Genomic DNA, 19,994 nt, shown 5'->3' with positions numbered 1-19,994 from the left:
TGCCTTAAACTGTATTTTTAAACTATTAGTTGTTAAACTAACAGTATGATGGGTTTCAGTCTCCAGGATTTTCTGTTCCATAGAAGATATTAAGGAACTTCTTCTTCCAAATCATAATGTAGATATCTAATTTAAATAATAAACCCATGTTTAACCTGTGATAACGGTTGAACTCAATGATGTTAGAGGTTTTTCCCAACTTAAACAATTTTATGATTCTATAAACATTAAAACAGTCCCTCTCAAAACCAGTGTTTCACATGATGAAGATTTGCTCCTTTCCCCTCAGCTCTGTATGCTGGACTTCACTAAAAATCACAAATATGTGTATAAATTAAGATATATAGCCCTGTGATTTCTGGAGGTAAGGGGGTAAGTTATACCCTTCTAAACAAAGTAAGATGGTTGCCTGGTGTTTGCCTAAACCTCCTCAGATGACATCTATGGCCCATATGTGACCACATGTGGTATAAATAAAATGGAAGTATAAAAGAGAAAGAGATAAACATATAATTAAAAACAGCATAACAAACACTTGTGCTCATTCATTTTAATGACTGTATGCTCCAGTTTACAGAGCAGTTGCAGACCCACGCCGTAATAGCTGTGTTGACCACATGCCATAAAATACATCAGGGTAGGCTGGGTCCAAATTATTCAATACTTGTAATAAATCCATCCCATTAACTGGATAAATATGCACAAGCAACAACTCCGGTGATAACGCTGGAAAGTGGCATGTTGTTATTTAGCAGGAATGTTAGCTAGGGGGACCTGATAAATAGTAATACCATCGCCTTTTATTAAGAAACAAACAAACAAAAAAGATTAGTTTTGCTTTTAAGATCTCATAACTGTGTCTTTCCTTCCGTTATCTGTAACTTGAAGTGAAAAAAGAGACTGTGGCCTTGAAAGCTTCAATTCTGATTACTTTTTTGTAAGCCTAATAAAGGCATCAGTCATACCATGTATTTGTGAAAATGAAATCTTCATATATTGAAGGTCAATTTTAGTTGAACTAATATAATCACTAAAAGTCAAGGTTCCTTTACCATTAAAATTGTCCATGCTCTGAGTCTTTTGATATTCTATGCTTAACCTTGAATCATGCTGTGTATGTTGTATGCAGGGAGGATAGTGAATTCACGTTACAGTATAATGACTGAGTCATCTTGGCCTTGATTTTCAGCTGGGCAAAGAAGATATCCAAGAAATATAAGACTTCTTTAAAATTATTTGAAATTAATACACTCTTGAAGTACTTCCTCTCACCTCAGAATAAGCAGCAGGTCACCTAAAGTCTACAAACAGCTTTTCGTTACAGTTTTATGAAATATTTATTATCACTCCTGAATATATTCCTTAAAGTTGAAAGATGGTTACACATAACTAGAGCAAGTATTGATATCGAGAAACGCTTTGAGGTTCGCACAGAAGAAATCACACGATAATTAAATATTTACTGCAGCCTGTGATTAAAATGCTCCCAACCACTGCAGGCTGGCCCTTCCCTGTGCACAGCCCTGCCTCACCGTGCCAAAGCTGTCCCACTGGGCTGACCAGGAGGAGGATTTGGGCAGCAGCTCACTACTCACAGTTTGAGCAGGAGAAGTGCCTGCCCTGCTTCTGCCATGTCAGCTGAGAGAAGGGTGAACCGAGGGTGCCGTGGGCTGCTTTGAGAGCAAAGCTTGTCAGAAGATCCACTGGCTAAGCAGCTCATAGGTGATTTCTTCAGGAGAAATCATTCCCCTCAGGGAAAGGGAGTGGAAGAGCATTAAAAATTTGTATTATCCTGTAAAGGTGCAAGATATTTGGCTGGAATCTGGGTGCCATGGTTGCAAATTAGAATTCCCTTTGGACAGAGAATGCCTAAACTTGAGCTTAACTCTACCTAATGGTCAAACTGATGAAATGCTCACATGTCTTCAAGCACATACTTCATGACCTCTGGAGTACTGTGAAAAGGAATAATGTTGTTCCACTGTTTGGGATCCTTACTTACACCACAGAAAAGCCACACTCTTACCTCTGTCCCATCTAGCCCATGATGCCCTGAAGGAAACACAGAGCAGAAAAGATTGAGAAGTTGCTCCCTGAAAGATGATGAATCCTGTGTTCAGTTTTAGGCCTCTCACTGCAAGACAGACACTGAGGATCTGGAGAAGGGAATGGAGCTGGGGAAGGGTCTGGAGGACAAGTCTGATGAGGAGCAGCTGCAGGAGCCGAGGGGGCTCAGCCTGCAGAAAAGAAGGCTCAGGGGGGACATTCTCATCCTCTACAACTACCTGAAAGGATGTTGTAGCCAGGTGGGGTCAGTCTCTTCTCCCAGCTAAGAAGTGACAGGACAAGAGGAACTGGTCTCAAGTTGCACCAGGGGAGGCTTAGGCTGGATATTAGGATTTCTTCCCTGAAAGAGTTGTTAAGCACTGAGACAGGCTGCCCAGGGAAGTGGTGGAATCACTGGAAGGATTTGATTTGTTCCAAAAACTTTCCCTCTCTCTACCTCTTCCTTTTCAGTACAACTATCACACAGTAGTAACCTGATCATTTGCAGTGAGGAATGAAAAGGCAAATCACCGTGACACTGCCAACCCCGGATCAGGGCAGGGTCAGGCTGGATGGAAGCTGTGTGTGAAGGACATTGACCTGAAAGCACTGGCAGGGCAGAGATCTTCACAAGCATGAGTGCCACCTGATTTTTAAAAGAGAGGTTTAATTAAAGAACACATTCAAATCAGTTGGCTCAGAGATGTGTTAAAAGCATCACACACAAAACTGCCAAAAGTACGAAGCAGGGCAGGTTTACAGCAGTGCCACTCTGCTCAGGATGGAGTTCTGATTTTGATCTGTGTAAATGAGGTTAGACCGAGGCCTGCATCTTATCTCTCGGGAACTGGATATCTGGAGATGACATAAAAATATATATTTTGTGTTCTGAAAGCAGTCCTGCACCAAGAGAGAACTTGAGAGATTTATGTGCTGAAAGATCTAAAGAAAAGTTGTACAATGGGAAGTGAAAACTAAATACAAAAGAAATCATGGATGTATAGGCTGAAATGGTCATTCTATTCATGATCATTCTGTTACAGCAGAAGTAATTTTTAGCCTGTGGATTCCTTAATTTCTCTTCCCCCAAAACCCAGTCCTGTTCCTCCTGAGAAAATTATTAACTACAAGCAAAGGATATGTTGATTTTAGTACTGATTATCCAGTTCTAAATTTTAACTTTCTTTTCAAAGTGTCAAGTTTATTGGAAGGTCAGAAGAATATGTAATTGCAAATCCTAGGCCAGCAAAGAAAACCTTCTGATGCAGGACTGAGATTTGGTCCTGGCCACAGAAAACAAACTTTTTAAAACCCTGTTTCAAACTGGTTCAAACTGATTATTATTATTTTTTCCCCAGGATATCTGCACTCTAGAAGAGGCAGTGTCAGCAGTCTATAAATAGACCAGGACAGTATAAACTTTTGAACTGTGAAATCTCAGGGATGTAATCTTCCTGCTAAACAGAGGCTTACAGAAGATATTAAATGCTCTGATGGGACCATCGCCAGTGTTTGAATTGTCTGTGAGAGGAAGGGAAATTCTGAGTTATTGTTAGCACTGTGCACTGGTGTGGTAGTGAGGGTTGGTTCAGAATCCATTGTCCTGGTTGAATAAGCTGGTTTGGTTGCTTTCCTGCGTGCATGTTTGGGCATAAACATATTGCAGCCAAACTTACCAGCATTAGAAGTCTAACAAAGAGCCTTTGGGTCATGAACAATTAATTTAGCAGACATTTAGATGTTATGACACACTCCTTAAGCAAAGGATTTATTGGAAGAAGCAGCCTGTATTGCTGTTTGCATCACATTTTTGTGGAGCAAGCTAATTTTCATCAGTGGAGAGTGTTCCATGGGAAATAGAACCAGTAAAAGCTTACAGCTGTTTCTCTGGTATTGTCGAGTTCCTGCCTGTCACACTTCGAGCACAAGCAGGACAGTGCTACCTTTTACACAAGAAGTAGCTGAAAAGCAACATCACTTCCCAATATAACAATTATGCTATAAATTAATATTTGTGTCATGGCTAAATCCTCACAGCAGTTATGCTGTATAGAGAGGTTGCTTTTCAGCGATGCCAGTGTGCAGTCTGGGCACTTTGTAGGAAGGGGGAATGGAGACCTCTCAGTCCACATTGGGCTCCAGGAATGTATAAAATGAAAAGGCACATGTAACATCTTTTTTTTTCTGGTAGCACCTGCGTGTGTTTGGAGAGTTTTAGGCATTAATATTCTCAAGCAACCATCATGGCCACGAATTGGACAATGAACACATAGACCCCCTGACTCCAGCAGCTGGGAGTGCCCACAGCAAGGTTCTGCAGGGTGGTGGAAGTCCTCCCCAACAAGGCTATTACCAATTAGGAACACCCCCTGCCTGCTTCCACAGCTGCCATTTGGGTGGGTGTGGAGGTTTTTAGCCATGGCCCCACCCTGCCCTGCCATAAAAGAGGTGTAATGAGTTGCATAGGGGTTGTTGTGGTGCTCCCTCATAGAGTTGTAGACAGCTGTGGGTCATCAGCAGGAGCTTGTTAGGGCTGGGTTGCTCAACTCCTCCCACCATTCTCCAACAAGCATTTTGGAGGAGACCTTCCTGCAAGATTTGGTTCCCTCCGTGGAAAGATACAGCAGATGTGTGAGTAACCCAGACTTTGTTATAATCTCTGATATGTCTTGGTTCTGGGAGGGGCTGAATATGTCAGGGTGGTTGCTGGCTGCTCCGGGGAGGGCAACCTGGGGTTGCTGAGTGTTTTCCCAAAGCCAGCAGCAGCTCTGGGTGCTCCTTTCCTTGAGACAGTTGTTTTTGGCTGTGGAAATGACTTGTAGTGAGTGGTGGTGGGAGTTTAAACCCTGATGGCTGGCACCCAGATGTTGGAGATGGGGTTTTTGGTGGTCCTGGTGAGGCAGAGACAACACAGCTCTGTGGTTTCAAGCTGGCTGTGTCTGAACAGTGATTTATTTGCTCTCTTGCATAAGCATTTGGGTTGTGTTTTCTGTTGGACTCCTTGAGCCTGATGCTGTGGGTTGTGGTGGTGTTTGCAGTGGCCTTGTGGCTCACCCTGTCAGTGAGCACATCTATCACCCACATGGGTTGTGGGTTATAATGTTCATGAGTGTCTTGGGAGAGGGTTTTTTTGGGGCAGATTATAAAGTTCTACCTTTGCAAGCTGAAGGTTTGTGATGAAAGCTGCAATAAGGGTCTCTACCTCATTGTGTGGGTGGACCAAGCAAGGACTTCTGTCTGGTACACAGGTGTCCTTGGGGTGATGGCTTTTCTTGGTGGGCTACAAGTGGAAAACAAGCTAGATGTGACACCATCATACCTGAACTTCAGCTTTGGAAATTAGCAGGGGCTTTACAGTCCACTGAAATACGGCCCCAAGCACTGAACACTATTCTCCCCAGTGAATTTTCTATGTAAATTGCTAGAGACAGAGGTTTCACTTACTTTACTTCTGTAGCTAGACTAACATATTGATTTTTTTTGCCATCTTTCTTTTTAAACCTGAAGGAGAAATTCAAATAAAACCTAATTATGTCCCTCTGTTTCTGAACAGTTTTGGAAATTGCAGAGCAATCAATATTAAGTACACTTTACACCAATTTAGAGCCCTATTCTGTCCAGACATGTGCTTTATAGAGCTCTGATTTTTGAGTAATTTAGGCTGAAAAGTAGGGTAATGTGGATTTTCCAATTAGCTTATGTTAAGTCAGTGTTCTTCCACCTGAATATTTTTAATAGCTTGGTTTTTAAAAGCATGGGTGTATATATCCAAAGTAGGTGAATAAAAAGGAAGATAATCTTTTCAGAGGGATGAAAGACAAGTGGATTAATGCAGAGTTTGAGATTTTGTGAGAAATTCAGGCACGCAGGCTGGTGCTGCAGAGAGAGCTTCTACTTGTGAAACTGTCACTTGTTAATTAAGTTAATGTCTACGGTGCTCTGAAAATGTAAAGCAGTATGTAAGTGCTAAGTATTATTATTAATGATGCCAATTTTGACAGGTTTACTGGAATAGGCTTTGCAGTACAATATAAGCTAATGTTCTAATGCTTTACTCATTTACAATGGAACTGTTACAAATAAGAAAGTGGGAATAGAAGGCCAGCAAAGGCCAGCAGACTAGATGGAGTCTCATTTAGTTTTCTCTCTAAGCACTGACTGGGAATAAGGTTAAAGATAATGTGGAGCTGTCTTGCCATCTTCTCAAACTCTTTGGGGAAAACATCACGTGTATGATGGGCTGCACCAGCTTATTGTGACTTCCAGTTGTCCTTTTAGGAGATCTCTTGGACCTCCAGAGCTGTAACACAGTGTGTTGTAGCCACATGGCCAGTGTGTCCTGCCTGTCACCTACAGACTCATTCCTGTCACAGACTACAAAAGGGGAATGGGGTAAGGTGTCAGCCCTGGGTACCCTGAGTACTTTCTTCTCTAAGGGAAATCCCCAGTGGCCAGTTAATTGGGTTTGTGGCCCTTGCCTTTCTAAAGGGGTTGCAGAAGGAAATAGGTGGTTCTGATGTTGGCTGTATTTCTATTAGGTGTATTGCCTGCATAGGTGCAGAAAGCCGGTCAGTAATACATATAAAAGCACATATTAAAAAAAGTGAATAAATTAACTTTCACATTTCGTTGAGTCATAGTAGTTTGCATGTCATTTGGGTAGGGAAGCATAGCTGCACACAGGTATCTGACCCAGTAAATAGAATAGTGTCCTCAATGTCTTGGGCATGTTTCCTGTAATAACTGTAGGCATTGCTTTTTCTCTGAGCAAAGCTGTGAAACGTGACCTGTAAAGGGAACAGTCTGATCTTCAGATGTTTTTCTTCGATGCTCTTTAAATTATTTTTTCATTGCCAGTCTTAATTCTCTCCTGTCTCAATGGCTTTTCAGTGAGGAAAACATTGTGCAGTACACAACAAATCGTATAGAAATCAGAACTGGGGTGTCTTCGTGCAGATGTCTCTTTTCAGGTCTTCCCTTTCAAACCTTAAGTAATTTCACAAAAAATCAAGTCCAGTAGATATCCTACTGGCATGGTCAGAGTGGTCTGTTTAGCTTAATTGCTGCAGGAAAAACTGATGGATTCTTTAGCAGTTTGGCTGGGTTCTGCTAATGTGTCGGGAGTGCATGTGCACACACACCTACACTCAGCGGTTCCAGCCATATGAGACCAGGCACTCCACTGCCTAATTAAATTCATTTACTGGCTGGCAGACACTCCACCTTTCAGTGCCATGTGGATCCTGGTTGTGCTGGAAGAACTTTAGGGCCAGTTGTTTTGTTGTCTGTTAGAGACTAAATTGTTGTATCCTCATTTAATATGAACTTTGGTATCGTGCCGCATTAGTCAAACACTGCAGGCAGTATTGGAACAGGGATGATGTGGTTGCTTTGGGGGCCTGGGAAATTATCCCTTTGAAAAGTAACAGCAGCAAGGGAGATGAACTCTAATAAAAACCTATTTTTTTGCCTCTTTCTGTGTCTTCAGTCAGTTGCCTTAGAGTTGGACTTCATCAGAGGCTGTTGGGAACCAGCCAGGACTTAGTCCTTCTTATACATCCACAAAAGTGAAAAGTAATATTTTTTCTTTTTAATATTGGTCAATGATGTAGTGTTATGAGAATATTGCATTTTTTACAAGATGAATTGGGGATCTGAGTAGGAACGGCTGCCTGGAATCAATGCTTTCATTTGTCAAAGTGTCTAGAATAATAACTATCCTCTGCAGGCAGGTAAGAAGGACTGGTGCCTTGGGTGGGAAGGTCTATCAGTTTACTCCATTTTCTTGTCCTTCGACCACCAGTCAGGTGTTAATCACTGTGTAAAGTAGTCTTGAAACATCTTAGGGGGCAGCCTTGAACTGCTGCTACTGAGCCCACAAAGAGGGGTTTCTGCCTTGCCTTCTCTGAGGTGACTCATCTCTTGATGTCCAGGTGTCTACTGAGCCAGATGGTTTCCTATTTACAGAATAGCAGTGCTGGGATTTGTAAACTAAGTAGGTTCACACTATTGAGACTCTGCAGCCTATTCCCTACGCAGGAAAGGAAGCAAAGCAACACAACAGAACTAAAAGTAAGAATAGGCTCCAGTGGTTGCTGGTGCTTGAATATGGAAGGAGAGACTTAAAAATCTAGGGTCAATGGCTGGATGTTGATACTGGAGCTATATTAAATATCAGTTGTATTGAGATCTGAGTCTTTCAAGACAACCTTAAAAATAATAACCTTAAAAATGTAACAAAGACAAGCTTCTTGCTCTTTTCTAAAGTGTAGTAATAGGCTGTAATTCTAAAGCGGGTATATGGGCATTGCTGTGGTTACAGAATATGGTGCAGCTTGTACATCAACCCTGTCATGAAAGCACAATAGTCAGAATATAGAGTCCTTAGGCATCACTGTCTATTATAAATCAATTAGAATAATTCATGCTATAGATTTCCCAATGCTGCAAAGCCTCTTATTCAGTAGAGTATAAACATATATCACATCTTAGTTTTTTTTTTTTTTTGCCTTCTTGGCATGAGTCAGTGAATTCTGCAAGAGAAGAACAATGCATTGTACAGACAATTCCCTAAAAACCTTCATAAATAGGAGGTGGAATGGAAAGATGTTACTTAGCTCCAGGATTGTTTTAACAGCTCTAGTCACACCTTCGTTATTAAGTTTGGAGCATGTTGTGTAGGAGCCAACAATAAGCCTGTGTGTGGAGCATACAGGGGCTGTGTCTGGAATCAGGCTGAAAATGCAAATAGGAGTTTCTTTCCTGGTTTGGTTTCTCAACACAAGTTAGAGCAGCTTGCACCAACTGGTAAAGGCTGCAAAGGGCCATTTTACCAGCTGGGAGGTGCAAGGGTGTAATAATGCTGCTGGCTCCTTGCCTGTGCCAGCCACAGGGAGGAGAGTGGCAGAGAAGCCAATGGCTGTCTCAGTGCCGCTGAAGAGGAGAGATTTTTTTCCACAAACCAGGCTTAAAGACAGCTTGTACCACTTGGGAGTGGGGCATTATGGATCTAAAGTATCCAAAGTCCTGCCAGTCCCACACATTTATGCTGTGACTTCCTGTATACTTCATATCACTATTAAACTAAAATTTCCAGGACCTCCCATTAAATTCAACGGATTTAAATTGTGAAGCACCGGTTAATGCACAGTTCTCCAGGTTCTGATAAATGGCCTTGGGGAGTGAAGGAGTTAACTGACCATCATCAATTACAGCATCAGAGGGGGTGATTAGGACTGAAATTGCAGGGAGGTTTTTAATTTAGCCGAGTAGAGGAGACTCCCCCAGCTTAGCCAGGCTCATCAGATCATATACGTCTTACAGCCTCATCCGCTTACCATGCGCTGCCACTCAGGGCTATTGTGCATGGAGAGGGCACTGAGCAGACACCATGATATCATATTATTCCCTTGTCCAGAAATCCACCTGAGACTCACTGACACTTTGCCTGCCACACAAGTGCCTCGCGTGCAAAATTCTCAAAGAGCCCCAAATCAGGAATCAATCAGCGAATTATGTAGAGGAAGAAATGGCCCAGTTTTAAAGCTTAATATGAGCTAATTTGTCTTTTTTTTTTATTTTCCTGGTGAAGTAGCTAGGACTGCTTCTGGGGTAGAAGTGCATACAGGCATATGTGTTAGGATCAGGTAGGAATCAGTTGGATACTTGTATTTTGCTTGGCTCAATAGGTATTCAACACAAATGAGGTGCACGGAGTGTAATGTACAGACAGCTTTAATTTCTCTGGTGTGTTCTCCTGGTTAAATTGGTTTACCTGGGACACTTTGGTCATTGCCTTGGAAAAGAGCATCAGGCTTCACCCCACGAAGAACTGTGGAAGGGAGGGGAAAGGACTAGCCTTGACAGGGAGTTGCAGTCATGGGCTCCTGGAGGGATGAACTGTCTCTGCCTGCTGGGACATTCTTGGTCACCCTAAGGCTGCTCCCTTCCTGGGGTTGGGGGTCCCAGCTCCACCCAGGGACTGGCCATTGTCACTGGCTTGGCACATGCTGCTTGGCAGGGCTGTAAAGTGCAGGAGGGGAGAAAAAGAAAAAACATCCCCAACATGTACTGAACCCCATGTTTTTTGTGTGCTTTTATTTTATTTCTGGTTTCTGCCAATCTTACCATTTTCCTTGAGTGTTTTGCCTCTGGCTTTTAGGATTTTTGTAGGAGAAACTGCAAGTGGACACTGTTATAGGGGCAGACTTCATGTTCTTAGGGTGGAAAGGAGGACAGCAGTAATCCAGCCAGAAAATGTCCAAGATGGGCCTGACCCAAAATTCAGAGGTAGTTGGGCTTTGGTGATGTAAAGATAAGTTTTGAGCTACTTTTGCATTCCTGAGTCTTGAAACAAGCCCCTCTCCTCCATTAGAAACTTGAGAATAACAAGAATTGAGATCAGGCTGATACTGGCGCGGTGTTAGCAATGCAGAGGCAGTGGGAAGCAGCAGCTCTGTGTGCTCCTTCCCTTGGGTTTTGTTGCTTGTAATGTTGTAGAGCTCCTGCCACCGAGGCTGGAGTTTTCTATATGATCATGTAATTAAAGATTGACTCATAGTGTGCAGGCATATGGAGGCTAAAACAGTTGCCCATGAAGCTTTCGGCAGCATTTTGCGTGGCGTTTGACAAACCATTTTTATTTTGATTTTTGTTAATATGGCACTTTGTGCAATCACGGAGACACTTAGCATAGAACATCAGTCACCTGTGTAATCCTAATGAACTCATGTAAATGGAAATAAGGGGCTTCTGAAGAGTATTAACAATGAGGTGCCATGATGCTGGAGGAGACTTGGCAACCCTCTCAGCCCACCCCTGATTTTGAAATGTGAGAGCATAGCTTTTCCCATTGCTGAGGGAGAATAATCAGACCTAGTCCTTGAAATGGTCTGTAGTGAAGCAATAGATATTTTAACTCCAGGGTTATCACCGAGTGAACCCTACTCCTTACTCAGGCAAATTCCCATTGATTTCAGAGGAATTATGCCTGAATACAGAGAAGTACAGGGCTTGAGTGTAAGCCTTGGTGTGACCTTTTTCTGTTGTTTCCTCTCCAGCTCTCAGTGGCTGTGAAATGTTGTGTTACTAATACAATAATTTGGATATATTGATTACTGTCAGTTCCCCCTGTGCGGTAAAATCCATATTATTCATATAGGGCAACTGGAAAGGAAAATCTACCTTCTCAACCTGAGAGCAGCCTGTGGAGCCACATTGCTTTGCTTTTGGTGTGCTTTGAGCAGTGTCTGTGTATCGTTGTTTCCCTTTGCAGTGCTCTTTGCAAAGGTGGAAAGGAGATCCTTGGTCAGGCAGGTAGAATTCAGGGCTCCTCAAGCCCTTTTGACCAGGTCTGAGTTATCCATTGTAGGATCTGCTGTGGAAATTTTATAACTAGAGGATCTAAAAGCATTTTCCATTTTAGAGGTGAAGCCCAAATTTTCTGGGAATGGCTATAAAACTAGGGCTTATTGCAAAAGTTGTTAAAGACCCTGAAGTAGAAATTAGAGATGTGCAGTGAGTGTTTTCTGGACACTTGGACCATTTCTTCTTTCCTCTTGCACATAAACTCATATTTTGTAAGAAAACGGGACTGCTTTTTTCCAGTGGACTGTTGGAGATCTTGTGGGTCCTCTGCACTTCCTAATGCTCACAGGAGGCTTTTTAGACCCCCAGTAGAGAAGCCATAATGTTGCTGGGACTTCCCAAGGAGCCTCAGCAAGTGGATCTTTGACAGGTCCATGCCAAAAGTTGCTGCTGGCTGTTTTTCACCTGTCTGCTTTCATTGTGGTCTTGCTGACCTGTGAGCTACATGTCACAGCTCTGGTGTGATGCGTGTGGCAGCTGCTTGTCCAGACCCATCAGAGTTTGTATTTCAGGCTAAAAGTCTGTCTGTGCCACTGTTGAGTTGGTGGCAGTTGCACCATGGGCTAAAGCTGGCAGGGACATCTCTGTGTGGGGGCTGTTATTGAGCATTTGGGGAAAGCATCCTGGTCAAAGTAGGCACCAATACTCCTGCAGAGGGGCAGGAAAGAAAGAAGCCTCAGTGTGCCCAAAACTACTCAAAAGGGAGTTTCTATAAGTGCAGCCTCTCAGAGATTTGCTTCCTACAGAGCCTTAATGTACAATGAAAAGCAGGGCTCTAACCCTAGAACAGACACATCTTCTCATGCTGTTCAATGTCAGTGATGTTCAGGCAGTGATATCAGTTATTATTATTAATCCAAAAATAGATTATAGAAGAAAAAAAATGAAACCGATCTCTGAAAATTCAAGTAATTTTGGCAGCAAGTCAAGTTTAATTTGATAATAGCTCAAATTAAGAGGAAAGAAATTCTTTGAGCCTGTTGAGGATCCTGGTCTGAGCCCTACTGAATTCAGGCAGACTGTTACAAAGATTTTGGTCAGATTGCAGGACTGGAACATAATTAGTATTTTTCTTTTGTGGGAAAGGAAAAGATCTGGGTTTGTGCATCTTAGTTTGCTGAATTGATTAACACTTGCATTTTCTAGTACCAGCATTTAAAATATCTACTACATTTTTCATCTTTTCTAATTTATCTTATTAGGAAAAATGGACAAATTACAAATATGTAAATATATAATGTTTATACTTTAATATAAGCTGTATGCTGCATTCAGTAACGAATACTGTTGACTATAGTAATTAAGTATGATTCCAGGTCCAAATAGTTATTTACTTGTCAATATTAGTGAATCTAGTTCATCTAAAACTCCAAGCAGTTTTCTGTTTACCATATAAACAGTAATTGCCTGTTTAAGTATTTGCTAAAATATTGTTTAAGTCTAAAATCAAGATTGCAAGTGGATTTCAATAACCAAGTTAATTTACTTTAATTTTGGAATTCTCTCTCTGCATGGGAAGAGAAATATGAAAAGTAATTTCATCTCTGTATAGTTGATTTAATTGTACGTACTTTTGATGGATTAAGTTTCCAGTTAATTGTGGAAAATGCAACAACAATATTATAAAAAGAGGCTTAAAATAAAACAATTGCTGTCTGCTTTCCATGCTATTTTAAAAACGTGTTTAACATTATTAATTTTACAATGGTAATTTATAAATATTAGTTACATCTTCTCACTCAACCCCCCTCCCCAAATAGATGGTTTTAATCATACTTATTGATATTATCTACATAATTATTTTTCATTATGCAAATATGTCTCAGTTGTGGTGTAATAACGTGATGGAAACAGTTTCCAGTGCTTTAAAACACTTGCTTAACTAAATCCAGGAGACAATGGAAAACTGGAGTGAAAACCAGAAAAAAATGGGCTAAGATTTTTTTTTTTAAACTTTATATCTGTAATATTTAACACTGAAGGTTCAGGTGGTTTCAAAATACGCTATGAAAAAATGAATGAGCAGCAATGACACTTTAAGTTTTTTAAATAATGATCTTTGGTCACGTTACTTTGTATCCTTAGTTAAAACTGACACTAGATTAAAATCTGACTGATTTCTAGTAAACAACATGATTTGTTAGTCTTTTTCTGTATGTGTAAAAAATGTAAATAACCAGCTTCTCATTCACGTATATTTCTCAAACTTTCTGCGGGTGCCTTTTCCCAGGGAGGAGCAATATCCCATGCTAGACCATTCTGAAAAGTTTATTTGAAAGTATAATTAATGGCATATTAAAATAAAAATAGACATTAAAAAATGAAGAGGTTTCATTTTAAAGCTTCTTCTGTTTGGAATTTAAATACTGTGAAGAGAAATACGATCATGGGGGTTGCTCGGGGCAAAATTGCAGCGCCAGATCGAAGTTTCTTGACTTTTTAGGGTAACTATGATTGTGAGATTAAAATAATGTAGGCAGTGCTTTCTTTTGTCAAAATAAAGTATTACAATTTCTAGCAGTTGATAGCTTGTGATTTGTTCTTGTGGTTTTTTTTTTTTTTTTGTGTAGATAGTTAAATAAGTAAATGAGATAGTTTTTTTTTTTTAAAGGATTCTATTGAGTTTAGTGGAGTTTTAGCTTTAAAACAAAGTAAACGGTTATTACTCTTGGTGGAAAAAAAAAACCAGGGTTGTTTGAAATAATAATTTATTGGATGTATGTTCTCTGTGGATTTTTCATATAAAAAGTTACTTTAGTGCTTTGTTTTATTAAAGAAATGTATTCACATATGTAAAACTCCCGAAGTGTAAGTGTTGCTTCAGCCTTTATTGCAGCGTCACTGTCTGCAGCTACAATTTCAGCCCTAAGCTTAACTTTTTTTTTGCAAAGTATGTGGTTTTCATTAAACCTGTAATTAGTATAATTAATAATTATTCCCTAATTGAAACGCAGGTTAACAAACTTCCATATGTAAAAGTAAAGGGGGGGAAAAAATGTCATTCATTCACACTGGGCTTTATAAGCCTATAAAACTCTTCAAAGGACTTCAAGATATCAAGCAATCTTTTATTCAGCTAAACCTACCCCCCACCTTCCCTCTTACACACACTTAAATACGCAGTATGCTCACAGCTTGGAAAAAAGCAAGAAAAGCCTTAATGGATCACTGATTCTAACCAAAGAGGTAGGTATGTATTCCATATAAATGGTTTCAAAACCGTTTTGGTGTTAGTATTAATAATTTTCATCAAATGCAAACAAGCGTCTGGGTGCTATAGAAAGCGAAGCTTTCAACTGTGCATTTATTAACACAGCTTTTATTTCAAGCTCAAAACGCTTAAAACAATTACACTGGAGCAACTGTGTAATTTACTCCTTTCTTTACCACACAGGTACAGTCTTGTAGACAGAGGCTAATAAAGATTTAAGGGTAAAGCAGAGAGTTAAGGTCCAAATTTTGTTCCTCTTTACACCCGTGAGTAATTAACCCATTTGAATAGACTATGAGACAAATAACATAAGGAGAAGTGTTCACATGTGCAGAGGTTGCAGTGCCCAGTTCGATTTAGATACTTTACAGCTGATGTAATAAATCAAAGAATAGAATAATTATTTCTCAATTTACCATGACACAGATATCTTGTCATCACCCTGGTTCTGTGCACCTTTAAGAAGTGGTGAATGTTAAAAATCTATTTAACCACATCAGTGAAACAGAGCTAACACAGCAGGAAATATTAGTCTTTTTTTTTTTTAGTATAAAATCACTTGTCAAGATATTTGCTTGTATTAGAAACCAAATATTTTCAGTCTGGAACTGAATATTTTGTATGTAGGACATTGCTATTTATTTTTAAATGGTTACATATTTAAATAATTTAAAGTATTTTGCTGCTGGGGATATTTTATTTTCTTAAAAGAAACACTAGATAAGTCTTATATTTAGCTATGTGCTTCATGAGCTGTGCATTTATCTGAAGTGTTTACATCTCTTTTGCGGAACTTGCTCAAAATATTTATTTATATCAGAAAAATATGAAGGGAAGGCATAGACAGCCCCAAAGAATGCTTTTCCTGCAACCGTTTGGATCTAATGGAGTTATTTATTTAGGAATATTTATTCAGTAATTTTTGTCTGCATTTAAAAAGCACAACACTGAGCTAAAATTGAACATTACAGTAAACTAAACACGAAAGTCTTCTCTTAATATCAAACTTCAAAATGCAATTAAAGTAGTAACAAGTCATGGAGAAATTACTGCTGTGCAGTTCCGCGGTAGGCACTGAAATATTATAAGCTTTGCTTTTATAATGCTGCCTTTCAAAAATCTGTTATCTGTAGTTATCTTAAAATTGGAGTGCTTTCTAGAACACCCAATTTAAAGTTTCTCAGGAGAATATACTGTTTCAATCAGATAGTTTTATAGAGTACACGTTAACAAAAATCCTTACAATTCCCTGATATCTTTGTCCTTTTTTTAAATGGAAGAGAGAATGCGGCGGATAATGACTTATGCTTGAATGCAGTTCGGTGTATTTTGTGTGTTTTATTGATAAACATATGCATCTACGTATATAAACACAGGCAGAGGTATGTGTTTATTTGTTACTGAGTTAAACAAAAGCTGTTAGAGTTCCCTCAGCAAGATTTAGCAAGTTTGTCCTACTTGCATATTACCGACAAATATCAAACCCAGCTCAAATAGTAATCAAATGCTCAGGATGACTGAAACAGCATCTTTTCCTGACTTAATCTGTCTAAACAGGTAAGGATATTAAAAAAAAAAAATCTGGAGACCTTGGTGTACCTTCAGCTTCCTTGCTGATGCCTGTCAACTTTTTAAAACAATTTTTAAGCTGGGTTTGGGAAGGTGGAGAGAGAGTAAAAACTCCTTTCAATTCTGGATGATCAGTGAGAACTGTGACATGGTGGTCAAGCTTCTCTTATCTCTTAAGGGTGTCCTTCATAGTTCAAAAATATGTTCAAACACTCAAATGTATTTGAGGTGCACGCTGGTGGTAGGGGGGAGTCATATCTCTGCTGGTATTGAAGTTTTTCAGAGCTACTTACAGGTGATACCTACTTTTATAACCAAATCCATATACTGCATTACAAACCTGGGACCAAAATATATATTTATTGCCTCTACAGTGTGTCCACATAGATAGCAACTAATAAAAATACTTCCTTTTTTTATTTCTTGATCTTACTGGAAAAGTTTGTATTATGTGTTTGTTACGAACACTCAAAACTTGTTTCACAGGATGGAAAATATCTAATAATTAGAAAATAGGTAACATGGTCTATTCATACTACTTACAAAAGTGTTCTCTAAAAATCAGTACAGTAAACTTGCTTCTTCATTATCTGACTAGTAGAGTGTTCTGTCCAAATAGGATTTCATCTACACTGGGTAGGTCACCCAGGAGAGTGAGAGACCTGTTAGTTAACTACTACGTTTTGCTTTGATTCTTAACCTGTGGTAATAACAAAATATGCTTAACTACTGGTTTTTTCATATGAAAATAGCACAAATGCATTTGAATGCATCTCTTGATTTTTTTTTTCTCACCTGAACTGTAAAATTTTTAATTTAAGGGTATAAGATTAATCTATTAATTATTATTTGTAGCTGGAAACATTCAAACAGTGACAAAATCTCTGAATACCCAGAATAAGGCATTCTTCTGTCCTCTTTTAACTGGTTCTGTTTCCCTAATTTCTTTCATGAAGTAGTTATACTAGACTAGGTCAGTCTGACAAAAGTATTTTACGAAGTAATTTAACTGTATTTTCGTGGCACTACAGAGATCTCATAAAGGGCTGAATCTTGGAGCATCTTTCCTTGTAGGGAAATTAAGGTCAATATGTGTGAATTTACTCTTGTGCCAGAGTTGGAATGCGTAGGTAGGATACATATGCACATATTTCAAGTACTGGAAAATAAATCAATGTAAAATAGCAATTATTTAAGGTAGGGCATAGTCTTGGCATATATCTAGGCAGCATTTAGCATCTGTGGGCATTATTGTAGCAGAATAGTAATACTGGAAATTAGCTCGGATTAGTTTCAGTGGTAAAGCTGATTTTTGAGTATAAACTACGAGTTTGAGCCCTAAACCTGTATATTCCAGCATGCAGTGCCCAATTTTCACCTCGTGTGCAGACAAAATGTTTCTGCTTTAGTTGGCAAAACACTCATTTATCCAAGAAGACGCAGCCTACATCAAAAACATTCTGATTGCTCGACAGCTTTTAGCACTTAACACATCTCTAAGCATGTACTGGAAAACTACTTGGGAGGAGATGTATGTACATGCATCTCACCCCAAAACACCCTAGAAACTGATTAATCTGTTTTGTTAATCAAAGATTTCATCTTCACATTATAGCACAGCCAGATTAGTGAAGCTGTGATGGTGGGACACAGGATAATTTGCTAAGTAAAGTCAAAATTAATGACAAATAAAATCAGTTTCCCTTTGTGGTTATTTCCAGCCAGCTGCATCCAAATATAAAAGAACTATCAAAGGGAGATACCCATTAATTATTAACTCAGAACAACTTCAGAAAGCACTTCTTAAACCTCCATTGACATCATCCTGACAGGCTCCTAATCTCAGAAAGTTGTTGGTAAGAGTTGCATTAGACTCAGCATGCCACCAATTCTGACTTGAACAACTGCAACTAGAGATGCACTGCAGCAGAGATAGGAGCACATGGGACAAACTACTGCCTCTTAAGACATCTGTGAGTAACATTTACAGCACAACATGCTGTATAATTCCCTGCGTAGCTCTACCTCTGCTGTCAGCATAATAGAGTTGTCAACAGTCTAATTGCAAGATGCAATATGTAGGGGGGGTCATCCAAAAAAAAGGAATCTCAGTGGAAAGTAACACAAATCAGCTGTCATTATTATAAAGCTGGACCAACCTTTGGCTAAACCATTTAAACCTCTAGATTAATCCCTAGATTTATCTATATAGATTGGATCAAACTCCAAGTTTGACTGCAGATGAAAGAGAAACTTCAAAACGAGGGCTATCATTTATGCCCATTAGATAATGCATTCAGCTAATGATCTGCAACATACATTAGCCTGGAAACAGTGTTTTTAAGGCTTAACTGTTGCATCTTTTTTCTTTTCACTTTGACCTTTATTTGCAGCTTTTCTTTCTTAAAACATTTTTCTCAGAAGGTGAAAATACTTTTTTTTTTTTTTAAACAGAAGATTCTTTTTGTTTCTGCCTTTCCCTTTCTGCCAACATATATGATTAAATATCTACTTTAGAAGTTAACTTGGAGCTTATTTGATTATGTGGCAACAGTAGATCTCTTTATTGCAAAGTGTATATGCTAAATCAAACAGTTGAATTCCTTTGAATAATTTTTTAGAATTTTATGCCACTAATAAAAAAAAACAAGTAGCAAAGCTGCCAAACAATTAAAACCAACCAGTGCTGGAAAAATAGTAATACAGTGAATTGGGTTGGTTTTTATAATGATCATCTGAAGTTACATGTGTATATATATACTTATGTATGTTAAAAAATTGACATAATGAGACTATTCCAACTCCACTGTTTCTTTTTTGTTTTAAAAAAACCAAACAAACTCAGACAAAGCTATCCAGCCCTCTCCTCCCCCCTGCTGAACAGGACAGGCTAGTAGTTTTTATTCTTTATAAAAAAAAGATACTAGCCATTCTTTCATCTTATGGGGAGACATTTAAATTTAGAATAATTACAAGACAACAATAAGCAGCTCTGAGCATGAATGACAAAATGCAGCTCAAGTTGATGTTTTAATGCAGTTTTCCCCTCTCATCAGTGATATTAACCCTTCTGACTACTTCACTATTCTTCCTTGTTTTCCAGACCATAATATGAACGATAGATTATCAGAATATTACCAATTTATAAACATGGATGAATGAACACTGAGTTCAAGTATATATTTTGATATACTACCTCAAATTTCAAGACTATTTCTTTCTGTGTGTGTTATAGGCCTTGCGTGTGCTAGGCAACGGATCTTTTAGAATAGCTCCTGGTTGGATGTAAAGACGTGAAAAGCAAGATTACTGGCATATCTCAATCAAAATAATTAGAGTTTTAAGCAAACTAGATTCAATATAATTTCCTCTTTTAAAAAATGGTTTCCTACCTTTGCTGGCCTGTTTCATCTCTTTCATTAAAGATGCAACTTTTACTGATGCTTCTGCTCATCCTATGTTTTCATCAGTGTGAAACCTAAAATGCTCTTTGCCTAAAGTGTAGGTTAATATAATAGCTACTTGAAGCAGGAAACCTCTGCTATGTGTCTATAGTTGTCTTTATTTGGGCCTGTGCAGCATTTTGTTTGTCCTCTAGCCTTTTACGGCAGCTGGACCCTGACCTTCAAGTTCTTAAAAAGAGAGGGGGGGGGGGAAGTATTCTTTTCAGATTCCAAGTTCCTCCCTTTTTACCCTCCCACTGACACCGTCCCATTCAATACTAGAGATAACTTTATTCATCTATACATCATTGTATCAAATTCAATAGGCAAACTGCTTCAACATGCTTCAGAGCTGGACA

At 39.1% G+C, this 19,994-nt stretch overlaps 1 long non-coding RNA gene across 1 annotated transcript in view; it reads right to left on the bottom strand.

The window, feature by feature from the left end:
* LOC116792883 overlaps positions 1-19,746 on the bottom strand; it is a 47,284-nt gene extending 27,538 nt beyond the window's left edge. Inside the window, exon 1 of the long non-coding RNA XR_004359292.1 lies at positions 19,585-19,746. This is a non-coding gene — a long non-coding RNA (uncharacterized LOC116792883). The remainder of the gene's footprint in view (positions 1-19,584) is intronic.
* Positions 19,747-19,994: the final 248 nt, after the last annotated feature.

This window comes from Chiroxiphia lanceolata, chromosome 12 (assembly GCF_009829145.1).
Source record: "Chiroxiphia lanceolata isolate bChiLan1 chromosome 12, bChiLan1.pri, whole genome shotgun sequence".
NCBI classification, from domain to species: Eukaryota; Metazoa; Chordata; class Aves; order Passeriformes; family Pipridae; genus Chiroxiphia; species Chiroxiphia lanceolata.
This window is presented reverse-complemented; position numbering and strand designations above follow the sequence as displayed.